Source organism: Hypanus sabinus, chromosome 10, assembly GCF_030144855.1.
Source record: "Hypanus sabinus isolate sHypSab1 chromosome 10, sHypSab1.hap1, whole genome shotgun sequence".
In the NCBI taxonomy this organism is placed as follows: domain Eukaryota; kingdom Metazoa; phylum Chordata; class Chondrichthyes; order Myliobatiformes; family Dasyatidae; genus Hypanus; species Hypanus sabinus.
In genome coordinates this window covers 92,387,074-92,402,410 of record NC_082715.1, presented here as the reverse complement: position 1 = coordinate 92,402,410, position 15,337 = coordinate 92,387,074, and positions in this window count along the sequence as shown.

Sequence of the window (15,337 nt, the reverse complement as noted above, 5' to 3'; positions counted from 1 at the left end):
TCCAAGTTATGTTGCACTTATTTGGGGTAGAATTATAGATGCATAATCATTGATTTGGTGGGCCTAATAAAATGCAAAGGATTCAAAGAAATCTGCAATTCCTTGGATTAATTATATACAATTTATCTGAAGATGGATGTGCAAGATAACTTGTTCTTCAGTTAGAAGTCAAGTGTCAGTTGCTAGTTTAAATTGCACTGTATTAACTATGGCATGAGCTAAACTCACAGACTGCATGAGTTAAGCAGGGAGACATGAAAGTCAAATGTTCGTTGATGGGATTGGACAAGGCAAGATGTCAAAGGTCAACATGGACATGGTAGACTGGAAGTCCTGTCACTGTGCTCTGTGACTCCTTAATCTGTGACTCCTGCCTTGTCCTAACATTCTCCCTCCCATTGCCCTAACCACTCCCTCCTTTCATTCTTCCCTTGGACACACCCTTCCACCATACCATCCTCATTTGTCCTTTGTCCCTCTTTCTCCTGCCATCCCTCCCAACCTCTCACTCCCCAACATCTCTCATCCTTCTTCACTCACACGCCAAACTCCAGCTAACGCACAGTTCTTCTAATGCATTCAAAATAACTTTCTTTTTTAATTAATACATTAAAAGCCCAGTGAGAGATTAGGTAGCTCCAGGTGAGATTTAGAAAATGAAACTAGATGGATAGAATAGGTAGCAGTAGGAAATTGCTTTGGTGGTACCAATCTTAATTTTGTTCGGATCTGCAAAGTTATGTGAAAAGATAAAGTGAAGTGAAACTACTCAACTGAGGCAAAAATCAATTTTATCTGCTTGAGGGGAAAAAAGACTACCATCCTGGAAAATTAAAATATCAGTTTACTTTATCTTTTTCTTTTCTCTCCCTTTCTTTGTTTATTTTTCCGTGGGAGCAAAGAGTATACCCAGGCTAACCTGCTAGGCATAGAAGATAGAAATCTACAGGCCCTTTGGCCCACAATGTCACGCCAACAATGTAACCTTCCCTGCTGCATAGCATAGCCCCCTTACTCTAAGCTCCATATACATATCTAAATGGCTATTAAAAGATCCTATTGTATCCATCTCCTCCACTGTTGCTGGCAATGCATTCCACACACCTATCACTCTCTGTGTGAAAAACTTAACACCACCCCATACCTACTTCCAAGCACCATAAAACTATGCCTCCTTGTGTTAGCCAAAATCAGCCCTGGGAAAAAGCTATCCACATATTCAATGCCTCTCATTATCTTATACACCTCTATCAGTCGCCTCTCATCCTCTGTCGCTCCAAGGAGAAAAGGCCAAGTTCACTCATCCTTTTTTTCCATAAGGCATGCACCCCAATCCAAGCAACATCCTTGTAAATCTCCTCTTCACTCTTTCTATGGTTTCCACATCCTACCTGTAGCGAGGTGACCAGAACTGAACACAGCATTCCAAATGGGGTCTAACTAAGGTCTTATATAGCTGTTACATTATCTCACGGCTCTGGAACTCAATCCTGCAGTTGATGAAATCCAACACACTATACACTTTCTTAACAACACTGTTAAGCTGCACATCAGCTTTGAATGTCTTATGAACGTGGACCCCAAGATCTCTCTGATTGTCCACACCGCCAAGTATCTTAATATTATGTTCTGTTTTCAAATTTGACTTTCCTAAATGAACCATGTCACACTTATCTGGGTTGAACTTCATCTGCCACTCCTCAGCCCAGTTCTGCATCCCATCAATGTCCCACTGTATCCTTTGACAACCTTCCAGATAATCCACAACATCTCCAATTTCTGTCATCAGCAAACTTACTAACCTACCCTTCTACTTCCTCTTGAAGGACATTTATAAAAACCACAAAGGGGAGGGGACCAAAAACAGATGCCTGTGGAACACCACTGGTCACCGACCTCCATGCTAACTACGGACCATCTACAACCACCCCTTGCCTTCTGTGGGCAAGCCAATCCACAAAGCAAGGTCTCCTTGGATCCCATGCCCCCTTACTTTCTCAATGAGCCTTGCATCGAAAACCTTATCAAATATTTTACTGAAATCTATATACACTACATCTACTACTCTACTGTCATCAATGTATTTTGCTACAAAGAATTCAATCAGGTTTGTAAGGCAGGGCCTGCCCTTGACAAAACCATGCTGACTATCCCTAATCAGATTGTCTCTCCAAATGCTCATAAATCCTGCTGCACAGGATCTTCTCCAACAACTTATCCCCCACTGAAGTATAACTCACTGGTCTATAACTTCTTGGGTTATCTCTTCTCCCTTTCTTGAACAAGGGAAAAACATTTGCAACCTTCCAATCCTCTGGTACTTCTTCCATCCCTATTGATGATGCAAAGATCATTGTCAGAGGTCAGCAATCTCCTCCCTTGCTTCCTACAGTAGCCTTGTGTATATCTTGAACAGACACAGCGGCTTACCTAAATTAATGTTTTTCAAAGTTCCAACACATCCCTTTTCTTAATATGTATACGTTCAAGCATTTCAGTCCACTGTATGCCATCTGCCTTGTTTATGATACTCTGCATTAAATTATACATGGCTCCAACCATCTGGCTGATTGCATTTTTGCTCTATCACCTGCCTATCCTTCCTCACTAACTTCCTACAATTTGTCTCTACTTGTGCGCCAACCACCCATCCTCTCCATCTTCACTTCAGTTCCCAACCCCTGCAAACCTAATTTAAACCTACCTCGATAACATTAACAAACCTTCCTTCCAGGATATTGGTTCCCCTCCAATTCAGGTGCAACTCATCCCACTTGTACAGGTCATCCCTTCTCCAGAAAAGTTCCAATGATCCAAGAATGTGAAACTCTGCACCCTGTACATTATCTTCAGCCACCATTCGTCTGTGCTACCTTCCTGTTCTGACCTTCCCTAGATAGTTGCACTGGGAATAACCTGGAAATTACCAACTTGGAGGTCCTGAACTTCAGCTTTCTTCCCAACTCCCTAACCTTACTGTGCAGGGCCTCTACCCCTCTCCTGGCTTTGTCATTGGTACCAATATGCTATACGACCTCTGCTTGCTCACACTCTCCTTCATGAATATACTGCAACTGCTCAGAGATATCCTAGACCTTAGCACCTGGGAGGCAACACAGTATCCTGGAATCTCATTTGCTGCTACAGAATCTCCCCTGTCCCCCTATCAAGATCTCCTGTTCCTCCTGACTTCACCTGACCCTTCTGAGGATCAAAGCCAAGCAAAGTGCTATTGGTCTGGCTGGGGCTGCCTTGCCCGGATAGGTCAATCCCTCATCAGTAATCAAAGGATATTGTTGCTGAGGGGAATGGCCACAGGAGGCCCCTGCACTGACTTCTTTCTCCCTTTACCCATATAATCCCTGAATTCTGCACTCTGGGTATAACCACCTGCTCAAAACCACCTATAACTATGTAGAATACATGGGGATTAAAGATATGAGGCTGCTAAGTAGGGAGGGAATAGAGAATATAAAGACCATTCACAAACAGGAGAAAATCTGCAGGTGCTGAAAATCAAAGCAACACACAAAATGCTAGAGGAACTCAGCGGGCCAGACAGCTTCTATGAAAAGAGTACAGTTAAGGCTTTGGGCCGAGACCCTTAGTTTCCCTCTGGTTCCCCCTTCCTACCTATATCTGTGACACTTCATGTGCTTTGGATCTTTTCAAAGGTTTCAGGTTCCCTGGCCTACATCGTCATATTTTACTATGGATGTCTGGACCCTATACACCTCCATCCCCCACCAGGAATGCCACAAAGCTCTCCATTTCTTTCTGGACTCCAGGCCAAACCAGTTCCCTCTACCACCACTCTCCTCTGTCCAGCAGAACTCATCCTCACTCTAATTTCTCCTTTGGCTCCTCCCACTTACGTCAAACACAAGATATTGCCATGGGCTCTCGTATGGGTCCCAGCTATGCCTGCCTGTTTGTCTGCTATGGGGAACAGACTTTATTCTCAGCCTACACTGGTGACTGCCCCACACTTCTCCTACACTATATCGACGACTGCATTGGTGCTGCTTCCTGCACCTGTGCTGAATTCATCAACTTCATTCACTTTGCCTCCAACTTTCACCCTGCCCTCAAATTTACCTGGCCTATTTCTGTCACTTCCCTCCCATTTCTCGATCTCTCTATCTCTGGAGACAGTTTATCTACTGATGTATATTACAAACCCACGGATTCTCACAGCTACCTGGACTATATCTCTTCCCACCCTGTTACTTGTAAAATGCCATCCCTTCTCTCAGTTCCCCCACCTCCACCGCATCTGCTCTCAGGCTGAGACGTTTCATTCCAGAATGATGGAGATGTCCTCCTCCTTCAAAGAAAGGGCTTCCCTTCCTCCACCAACAACGCTGCCAACAATCGGGTTCTTCTTGTCCTCATCTACTACTTCACCAGCCTTTGAAACTTCCACCACGATCCCAGCCCCAAGCATATCTTTCCCTCCCCTCCCCCCAACTTTCTGCTTTCCACAGGGATTGCTCCCTACGTGGCTCCCTTGTCCATTTGTCCCCCCTCGCTGATCTCCTGCCTGACACTTACCCTTGCATGTGGAACAAGATCTACTCCTGCCCCTACACTTCCTCCCTCACTACCATTCCTTCCAGGTGAGGCAACACTACCTGAGAGTCTGTTGGGGTCATATACTGCATCCAGTGCTCCCGGTGTGGTCTCCTGGTCTCCAGAGAGACCCAATGTAAATTGGGAAACAGCTTCACTGAACACCAATGCTCCATATGCCAGAAAAAGCAGGATCGTCTAGTGGCCACACATTTTAATTCTACCTCTCATTCCCATTCCAATATGTCGTGATGAGGCCACTTTTAGGTTGGAGGAACAACACGTTATATTCCATCTGGGTAGCCCTCAAACTGATGGCATGAACATTGAATTTCTCGAACGTCTGGTAATGCAACACCCCAACACCCTGCCCACCCTTCATCATTCCCCATCCCCTTTTCCCCCCTCTCACCTTCTCTACTTGCCTACCCATCTTCTCCCTCTGGTGCTCCTCCCCTCTTCTTTCTTTCATGGCCTGTGTCCTCTCCTATCAGAATCCTCTTTCACCAACTTCCCAGCTTTTTATTTCATCCCTCCCCATTCAGATTTTACCTATCACCTTATGTTTCTCTCTCCCCTCCCCCCCACTTTAAAAATGTACTCCTCAGCCTTTTTTCTCCACTCCTACTGAAGAGTTTCAGCCCAAAATGTAAACTGTACTCTTTTCCCCATAGATGCTGCTTGGCCTGCTGAGTTTATTCAGCATTTTATGAGATTACTAGTATAAAGACCAAGTGCATTCCCACTGAAAGAAGATAAAACCCAAATCTTAACTCTCCACTCGATACAAAGGAGTACATGGGGGTATATAGGATAAAGAAAATACTTTTTAATTACAAGCAAGAGGATTAGAGGTGTATTGAGAGAAAAATAATCAAAAATGTATTTGGCATATTGACCTCATTCTGTAGAAATATTATGGAGACAAAAACCTGAAATAAATTTACAGACTTGATGGGTTGAATGTTCTATTTCTGCTGTTATCTGTATGTCTATTCAGTCTGCTATAACCTTGAAGACTGAATGTTAAGATGGAAAGTTGAGAAATAGGGTTACTCTGAATGAAAATGTCTGGGTTTCTTTCTCATAAATTAATTTTTTTCTTTTTTTAAAAACATACTAATTGAAAACTACCTCATTGAAACTTTTGATTTTCCAGCTTATTATATCTTTATTGTCTAAGCTTTGTTTCTGAATATCTTGTCAAAAGACTTGAAATGCCCTTGCTTTATAAGGGGTGGAACATAAAACCAAACATTTGCTGTTGTAGTAATTCCTGGGACAAGTTACTTGCTGGGTTTATCACAAGAGCTGCCATCTCAGGCCCAGTCAACTTTGGCACTCCAGAAATAATTCTAACAACAAAATGGTAGTTACATTTTTTAAAAAATCTTCAGAAAACTATATATAGTTGATCAGTACAATGTTCTGGATTATTAAGTGAGAGAGTAAATCTTAATTCTAATTTGGGAAAAATGCAATTGTGATGTTTCATCTGATGACTTTATTGCGTCTTCAAACCAAAGGAAAAATACAAAAGGATGTGAGCTGATAGTAAAATATAAAGGGGGACAGGTACATCCAAATTCACTCAGTCTGAATTGTCGGCATGATAGAATTGCATTAAATCTTGGAGGAATATATCCGATCAGGTCACAAAAGGAATCAGATAATCTAATGTGACAACTTCCAGAGTTTATTGGATTTGAGAGATGCAAACTGCAGCAGTCTGCAATTTGTCAATATGTTTTATTCTTTACAGCATTTCCCCTTTGCCCACAGCAACCCTCCCAACCGAAAACATTTTTAAAAGCCTTTTAATTACGCTTGATAATCTGTCTTTGCACTGCAGGTAACCCGATTTAAAAAAAAACAGGTTGGTGATATTTTTTTTATTGAAACATCAGTCATTATTCCCTTTTAAATGCAAAAGGTCAGATTTCAACAAATAAAAGCCTCAAAGTAAAGCTTTGTGCTCACCTGCAATTGTTTTTCACAACATTTTTGAACTTTGCATCATTTCATCTTTGCAACTGTTTCTTATGTTAAAAGCAGAACTTAACTGACAATATGAATTATATGTATTTTCTTTAAAAATTGTAGAAGCTTGTTGCAGTCCAAAATTACTTAGCCATACACAGTGGCCATACATTATTAGTTATCTCCTGTATTTAATAAAGTAACTTTGAGTGTATATTCATGGCCTTCTGCTGCTATAGCCTATCCACTTCAAGGTTTGATGTGTGGTGCTTTCAGAGGTGCTCTTCTGCACACCACTGTTGTAATGTGTCTTAACTTACTGTTGCCTTCCTGTTAGCTTGAAACAGTCTGGCCATTATCCTCTAACCTCTCATTCACAAGGCTTTTGTCCACAGAACAGCCACTCACTGGATGATTTTTTTTTGCACCATTCTCTGAAAAACTCTTGACTTGTGAATGGAAATCCCAAGATATCAGTAGTTTCTGTGATATTCAAACCACCTGGTGCTGCACCAACAATCATTCCACGATCAAAGTTACTTGGATAATATTTCTTCCTCATTCTGATATTTGGTTTGAACAAGTGATTTTCTTGACCATGTCTACATCCTTTTAAGCATTGAGTTACTGTCATATAATCAGGGTCATCTACTACATCCAGTGCTCACAGTATTGCCTCCTCTACAGTGAGTCCCAACATAGATGAGGGTCCGCTTCTTCCAACACCTTTGCGCCATCTTCCACAAAATGCAGGATTTCCCAGAGGCCATCAACTTCCTATTCCCATGGTCTCCTTTACTGTCAGGATGAGGCTGTTCAGGTTGGAGGAGCTACACCTCATTCCATCTGGGCAGCTTCAATCTGATGGCATGAACATTGATTTTTCTAACATTCCGTTTTCTCTGCTTCTCCCCTTCTCTTACTACTACTCCTCCTCTCCTAAACTTCCCATTGCCTCCCTCTGGTGCTCCTCTTTCTTTCCTCTGAGATTCCTTCTACCTCTGCCCTTTACTTCTTCCAACTATCACCTCCCAGCTTCTTAATTCATGCCTCTCCACCCACACACCATCCACCTCACCTGCTTTCTCCTGCCAGCTTGTATTCCTTCCCCTCCCTCTACCTTCCCCCTTCCTGTCCCGCTGAAGGATCATGGACCAAAAGTTGACTCTTACTCCTGTCCATAGATGTCACCTGTCCTGCTGTGTTCCTCCAACATTTTGTGTATGTTGCTGAATTTCCAGCACCTACAGAATCCCTTGAGCTTATGATGTTTCACTTTCATTGTTATTCTGGGTAGAACATTTGTTTGCTGAAAATAATGTACTTCTGTTATACGCAATGAATTTCCTCTTAGAGAGGAGACTTGCCAACACAACAGAAGCATTCTACCTTATTTATCTGTTTGCTCTTCTTAACTTTGAAAGCATTTACTGAATCTTCTCTTAACCTTTCTTTTCCCTCCAGGAAGGAGCATGGGGACTTGTTTTAAATAATGCAAATACGGTTAAACAAGCCAAATGAAATTCGTATTTTGTTTAAATGCTCCTCTAATAGTCCAGTTCTTTTCATAACATCCAATCCACAGCAAGTGCATCACAGGGTTGAAATTTACTGACATTTCATTTGAACTTCTGCAGTGTAACCAGTTTTTAAAAACTAAAATGTGGCTACACAACAGAGGAAAAAAAAACAAGAAAAGCTCACAGAAAGGCAAAGGTCAAATATATGGAAAAAAAATGCAGAGCAACTTTCAGGCATCCTATGGACTCAGACCCCAAGATTCCTTTGATCCCCCACGCTGCCAAGAGTCTTACCATTAATACTATATTCTGCCATAATATTTGACCTACCAAAATGAACCACCTCACACTTATCTGGGTTGAACTCCATCTGCCACTTCTCAGTCTAGTTTTGCGTCCTATCAATGTCCGGCTGTAACCTCTGACAGCCCTCCACACTATTCACAACACCTCCAACCTTTACGTCATCAGCAAATTTACTAACCCATCCTTCACTTCCTCATCCAGGTCATTTATAAAAATCAAAGAGTAGGGGTCACAGAATAGAACACTGAGGCACTCCACCGCTGACCTCCATGCAGAATATGACCCATCTACAACCAATCTGCCTTCTGTGGACTATCCAGTTCTGGATCCACAAAGCAATGTCCCCTTGCATCCCATGCCTCCTTACTTTCTCAATAAGCCTTGTATGGGGCACCTTGTCAAATGCCTTGCTGAAATCCATATATACTAAATCTACTGCTCTGCCTTCAATCACATCTTCAATTCAATCAGGATCATAAGGCACGACCTACTTTTTGACAAAGCCACGCTGACTATTCCTAGTCATTGTGTCTTTCCAAAAGTTCATAAATCCTGCCTCTCAGGACCTTCTCCATCAACTTACCAACCACTAAAGTAAGACTCACTGGTCTATAATTTCCTGGGCTATCTCAATTCTCTTCCTTGAATAATAGAACAACATTCACAACCCTCCAATACTCTGGAAATTCTACCATCCCCATTGATGATGCAAAGATCAAAGCCAGGGGCTCAGCAATCTCTTCCCTCACCTCCCACAGTAGCCTGGGGTACATCTCATCTGGTCCCAGAGACTTATCCAACTTTGTTTTCCAAAAGCTCCAGCATATCCTCTTTCTTAATATCTACATGCTCAAGCTTTTCAATCCACTGAAAGTCATCCCTACAATTGCCAAGATCCTTTTCCGTAGTGATTACTGAAGCAAAGTATTCATTAAGCACCTCTGCTATTTCTACCAGTTCCATACACACTTTTCCACTGTCACACTTGATTGGTCCTATTCTCTCATGTCTTATCCTCTTTCTCTTCAGACTTGTAGAATGCCTTAGGGTTTTCCTTAATCCTGTCCACCAAGGCCTTCTCATGGCCCCTTCTGACTCTCCTAAATTGTTAAAGCTCCTTCTTGCTAATCTTATAATCCTCTAGTTTTCTATCATTACCAAGTTTTTTAACTTTTCGTAAGTTCTTCCTTTCATCTTGACTAGATTTACAACAGCATTGTACACCATGGTTCCTGTACCCTACCATTCTTTTCAGTCTCATTGGAATGTACCTATGCAGAATTCCACACAAATATCCCCTGATCATTTGCCACATTTCTTCTGTATGTTTCCCCAGAGAACATCTTTTCCAAATTCATGCTTCCAAGTTCTTTCCTGATAGCCTCATGTTTCTTCTTACTCCAGTTAAATGCTTTCCTAACTTGTCTGTTCCTATCCCTCTCCAATGCTATGCTAAAGGAGGTAGAATTTTGATCACCATCTCCAAAATTCTCTTCCACTGAGAGATCTGACACCTGACTAGGTTCATTTCCCAATACCGGATCAAGTACAGCCTCTCCTCTTGTAGGCTTATCTACATATTGTGTCAAGAAATCTTTTTGAACACACCTAACTGCACCCCAACTAAACCCCTTGCTCTAGGAACATACCAATCAATATTTGGGAAATTAAAATCTACCACCACAATAACCCTGTTACAATAGGGTGGTCTATTAAAAAAAAACACCCAGTAGAGTTATTGACCTCTTCCTGTTCCTAACTTCCACCCACAGAGAGTCTTTAGACTATCCACATCTTCCTCCTTTTCTGCAGTGTGACACTATCTTTGATCAACAGCACCACACCCCCACCTTTTTTGCCTCCCTCCCTGTCCTTTTGGAAAAATCTAAAGCCTGGTACTTGAAGTAACCATTCCTGCCCCTAATCTCGACCACCTGCCAATCCTCCTCCTTGCACTGACTCCAAGCTGACTATTTGTGAGTCAACCGCTTCTTCCTCTGTCTCTTCAGTTTGGTTCCCACCCCCCAGCAATCTTAGTTTAAATTTTCCCCAATAGCCTTAGCAAACCTCCCCACCAGGATATTGGTCCTTCTGGGATTCAAGTGCAACCTGTCCTTTTTGTACAGGTCACACCTGCCCTAAAGGTCAGAAATCTGAATCCCTGCCCCTGTTCCAATCCCTTAGCCATGCATTTATCCCCCACCTCATTCCATTCCTATTCTCACTGTCACATGGCACAGGCTATAATCCCAAAATGACTACCTTTGAAGTCCTGCTTCTCAACTTCCTTCCTTCCTCCCTGTAGCCTGCTTTCAGGACCTTCTGCCTTTTCCGACTTATGTCATTGGTACCAATATGTCCCATGGCCTCTGGCTGTACTCCTTCCCACTTCAAGACATCTTGGATGCAATCGGAAACATCACAGACCCTGGTACCTGGGAGGCAAACTATCATCTGTGCTTCTTTCCTGCATCCACAGAATTGCCTTTCTGACCCCCTAACTATAGAGTTTCTTATCATTGCTGCTATCTTCTTCCTACCCTTCTGAGCCACAGGGCCAGACTGTGCCAGAGGTGCAGCCACTGTTGCTTCCCCTAAGTAGGCTGAACACCCCCCCCCCCCAACAGTACTCAAATAGTGATACTTACTGTCAAGGGCTACAGCCAGAGGTGTACTCTCTAGTGTCTGACTCCTGTCTTTCCCTCTCCTGACTGTTATCCACTTACCTATCTCCACAGGCCTCAGTGTGACTACCCGCCCATAGCTTCTCTCTATCACCTCCTCACTTTACCTGACCAGATGCAGGTCATCGAGCTGCACCTCCAGTTCCCTAACAGGGAACCTAGGGAGCTGCAGCTCGACACACCTGGTGCAGTTGTGGCCATCCGGGAGTCTGGGAGTCTCCACACCTGACACTGAGCACTGATCACCGGCCTCACAAATTCTTCCTGACTGTATTCTACACCCATTATCGCCAAAACCTTTCTACTCTGTCTCCCTCTACTCTCTCGCCCGCTCTATTAAGTGTTTCCTTACAAACTCTTCGCTGTTCTCACTGGCTGACATCCACACTGTTGCGCAGTTGTGCCCCAATCAAACTACTGAAGAAATAACCACCACCATTTCCTATCATCTAAGAGTGTTAGAGCAGCTTTAAGCTTTTTAATGACTTGCCCGCAAGATTGCTACAAGTACAAGCTGATACTAACAGCTCTCATGCACATCTGGGGGATTTGAGAATAAAGTGATCCTTGAGCAGTCTGAGTAGGAGGAAGCTTGAATGAAGTCAAGGCCATGGCCATACAGGAAGAAAAATCGAGCATTAATGGAAAACTAAAGTGGATAAAAAAAAAAATCAAATGTTACATACAAGTAGTTTTACTCTATAATTCCCACTGTTTGCTTTCTGGGAAAGATTAGTTGGCAAGTTTGATCACTGACCATAATAAAAATGCACATACATTATTCTATTTTTATAATAACATTTCTGTGTAGAGATTGACCAGCAGTAACTTTATGAAACCCACAGACAGGTTAAGTGGAGATATATTTTTCACAAAGTTGATTTTGGTAAGGTAAAATTGGTACATAGCTTGAGTTCATTGCTGATTCACTGGAAACAGAAATGAAATCTTCAGTGTCATAGACTTTGACTTTTACATTAACAGTAACACATTTTGTTCTGTTGCTATTAGTTTCCCAGTAAAGTCTGGAATCTTGGTGAAGCAGCATAGTTTTTGAATTTCTCAAAGTAAAAGAATAAGTATATTTTATTAAGAGTAAGAGATTGTAAAAAAATCTTATCTTCCTAAAGCACTTGTCAAATACAAGTAGTTTATTTCTCTTACTAAGCTATAAAGGCAAATAAAAATACACTTTGCAATACAAAAGTAACAAATAATTTATCTACATCTTTACTGGATACAAAAATATAGGATACCTAGAACAAATATGATTAAGAAAGAATTTTATTTGGAGGCCTGACCTGTATATTTACATATAGAGGCAATGTGTAGAGAGGAGATGCTGTTGATGGAGCAAAGTTGCAGTCAGCAAGATGAGTTGCAACATAAATGTGGACAAAATTGAAAAGAGTGAATACGGGACTGAAGGCGTTGTATCTGAATGTGTACACTATACAGAATAAGGTAGATAATCTTGCAGTATAGTTTCAGATTGGCAGGTATAATTTGCAGACATCACTAAATCTGGCTGAAAGATTATAGCTGAGAGCTTAATGTCCAGGGATAAAAATTGTATTGAAAGGATAGGCAGGATGGCAGAAGAGGTGGCATTATCCGGTTGATAAAAAAAATGAAACCAAATCATTAGAAAGTGGTTACATATGGTCAAAATGTGTTGAATAATTGTGGATAGAAATACCCTGTTGGCAGTTGTATACAGACTACAGACTCCCCCCACCTTCCCCCCCCCCCAAACAGTAGCAAGGATGTGGCCTAAAATTACAATGGGAGATAGGCAAAAGGACAATTACACTAATCATGGACACTTCAATATGCAGGTAGATTGGGAAAAATCAGGTTGTTGCTGGATTCCAGGAGGGGGAATTTCTAGAGCCTATGAGATGACTTTTAGAGCAGCTTGTTGTTGAGCCCACTAGAGGATCAGCTATTCTGGACTCAGTGTTGTGCAATGAACCGGAAATCATTAGGGAGCTTAAGGTTAAAGAACCCTTGGAAGTAAGTGATCATAATGTGATCAAATTCACCCTGAAATTTGAGAAGCTAAGGTCAGATCCATTAGTATTACAGTGGAGTAAAGGGAATTACAGAGGCACACAAGGAGTTGGCCGAAATGGATTGGAAGATAACACAGGCTGGAATTTTTAGAAGCAATATTCAGAAGGCACAGAATATGTACATCACAAAGTAATAGTATTCTAAAGGCAAGATGACAACAGTGGCTAACAAGAGAAGTCAAAGCCAACATAATAGCCAAAAATGAGGGCATATAAAAGAGCAAAAGTAGTGGGAAGTTAAAAACCAACAGAAGGCAAGTAAAAAAGTCATTAAGATGTACGATGATGATTAAGGGTACAGAATCTTTATCTTCCTGTTAGGTTGAAAGGAAAGGTTAAAAGTTTGAGAGCACTATGGTTTCCTAGGGATATTGGAAATTTGGTTCAGAAAAAGAGGGAGATCTATAATAAATATAGGCAGCATGGAGTAAATGAGGTGTTTGAGGAATATAAAGAATGTATAAAGAATCTTAAGAAATAAATTAGAAAAGCTAAAAGATACGAGCTTGCTTTGGCAAGTAAGGTGAAAATAAATCCAAAGGGTTTCTACAGTTATATTAATAGCAAATGGATAGTGAAGGATGAAAATCTGTTCCTTAGACAATCAGAGTGGACAGCTAAGTGTGGAGCCAAAAGAGATGGGGAAGATTTTGAACAATTTGTTTTCTTCAGTATTCACCAAGGAGAAGGATATTGAATTGTGTAAGGCAAGGGAAACAAGTAGGGAAGTTATGGAAACTATGACGATTAAAGAGGAGGAAGTACTGGCCCTTTTAAGGAATATAAAAGGGGATAAATCCCCAGATCCTGACAGGATATTCCCTAGGACCTTGAGGGAAGTTGGTGTAGAAATATTTCAAATGTCATTAGAAATGGGGGTGGTGCCAGAGGATTGGCATATTGCTTATGTGGTTCCATTGTTTAAAAAGGATTCTAAGAGTAAACCTAGCAATTATAGGCCTGTCAGTATGATGTCAGTGGTGGGTAAGTTAATGGAAAGTATTCTTACAGATGGTATATATAATTATCTGGATAGACAGGGTCTGATTAGGAATAGTCAGCATGGATTTGTGTATGGAAGGTCATGTTTGACAAATCTTATTGTATTTTTTGAAGAGGTTATGAGGAGAGTTGACGAGGGTAAAGCAGTGGTTGTTGTCTATATGGACTTCAGAAAGGCCTTTGACAAGGTTCCGCATGGAAGGTTAGTTAGGAAAGCTCAATTGTTAGGTATTAATATTGTAGTAAAATGGATTCAACAGTGGCTAGATGGGAGATGCCAGAGAGTAGTGGTAGATAACTGTTGTCAGGTTGGAGGCCGGTGACTAGTGGTGTGCCTCGGGGATCTGTACTGGGTCCAATGTTGTTTTTCATATACACTAATGATCTGGATGATGGGGTGATAAACTGGATTAGTAAATATACAGATGATACTAAGATAGGTGGCGTTGTGGATAATAAAGAAGTTTTTCAAAGCTTGCAGAGAGATTTAGGCCAGTTGGAAGAGTGGGCTGAACGATGGCAGATGGAGTTTAATGCTGATAAATGTGAGGTGCTACATTTTAGTAGGAATAATCTAAATAGGACGTACATCATAAGTGGTAGGGCATTGAAGAATGCAGTAGAACAGAGTGATCTAGGAATAATGGTGCATAGTTCCCTGAAGGTGGAATCTCATGTGGAGAGGGTGGTGAAGAAAGCTTTTGGTATGTTAGCCTTTATAAATCAGAGCATTGAGTAGAGGAGTTGGGATGTAATGTTAAAATTGTACAAGGCACTGGTAAGGCCGAATTAGGAGTATTGTGTACAGTTTTGGTCACCAAATTATGGGAAAGATACACAAAATAGAAAGTCTACAGAGAAGATTTACCAGAATGTTACCTGGGTTTCAGCACCTAAGAGGGAAAGGCTGAACAAGTTAGGTCTTTATTCTTTGGAGCATAGAGGGTTGAGGGGGGGGGGACTTGATAGAGGTATTTAAAATAATGAGGGGTATAGATAGAGTTGATGTGTAAAGGCTTTTTCCATTGAGACTGAAAGAGATCCAAACGCGAGGACATGATTTTAGAGTTAGGGGGCAAAAGTTTAAGGGTAGCACGAGGGGGAATTTCTTTACTCAGAGTGGTAGCTGTGTGGAATGAGCTTCCAATGGAAGTGGTAGAGGCAGGTTCGGTATTGTCATTTAAAGTAAAATTGGATC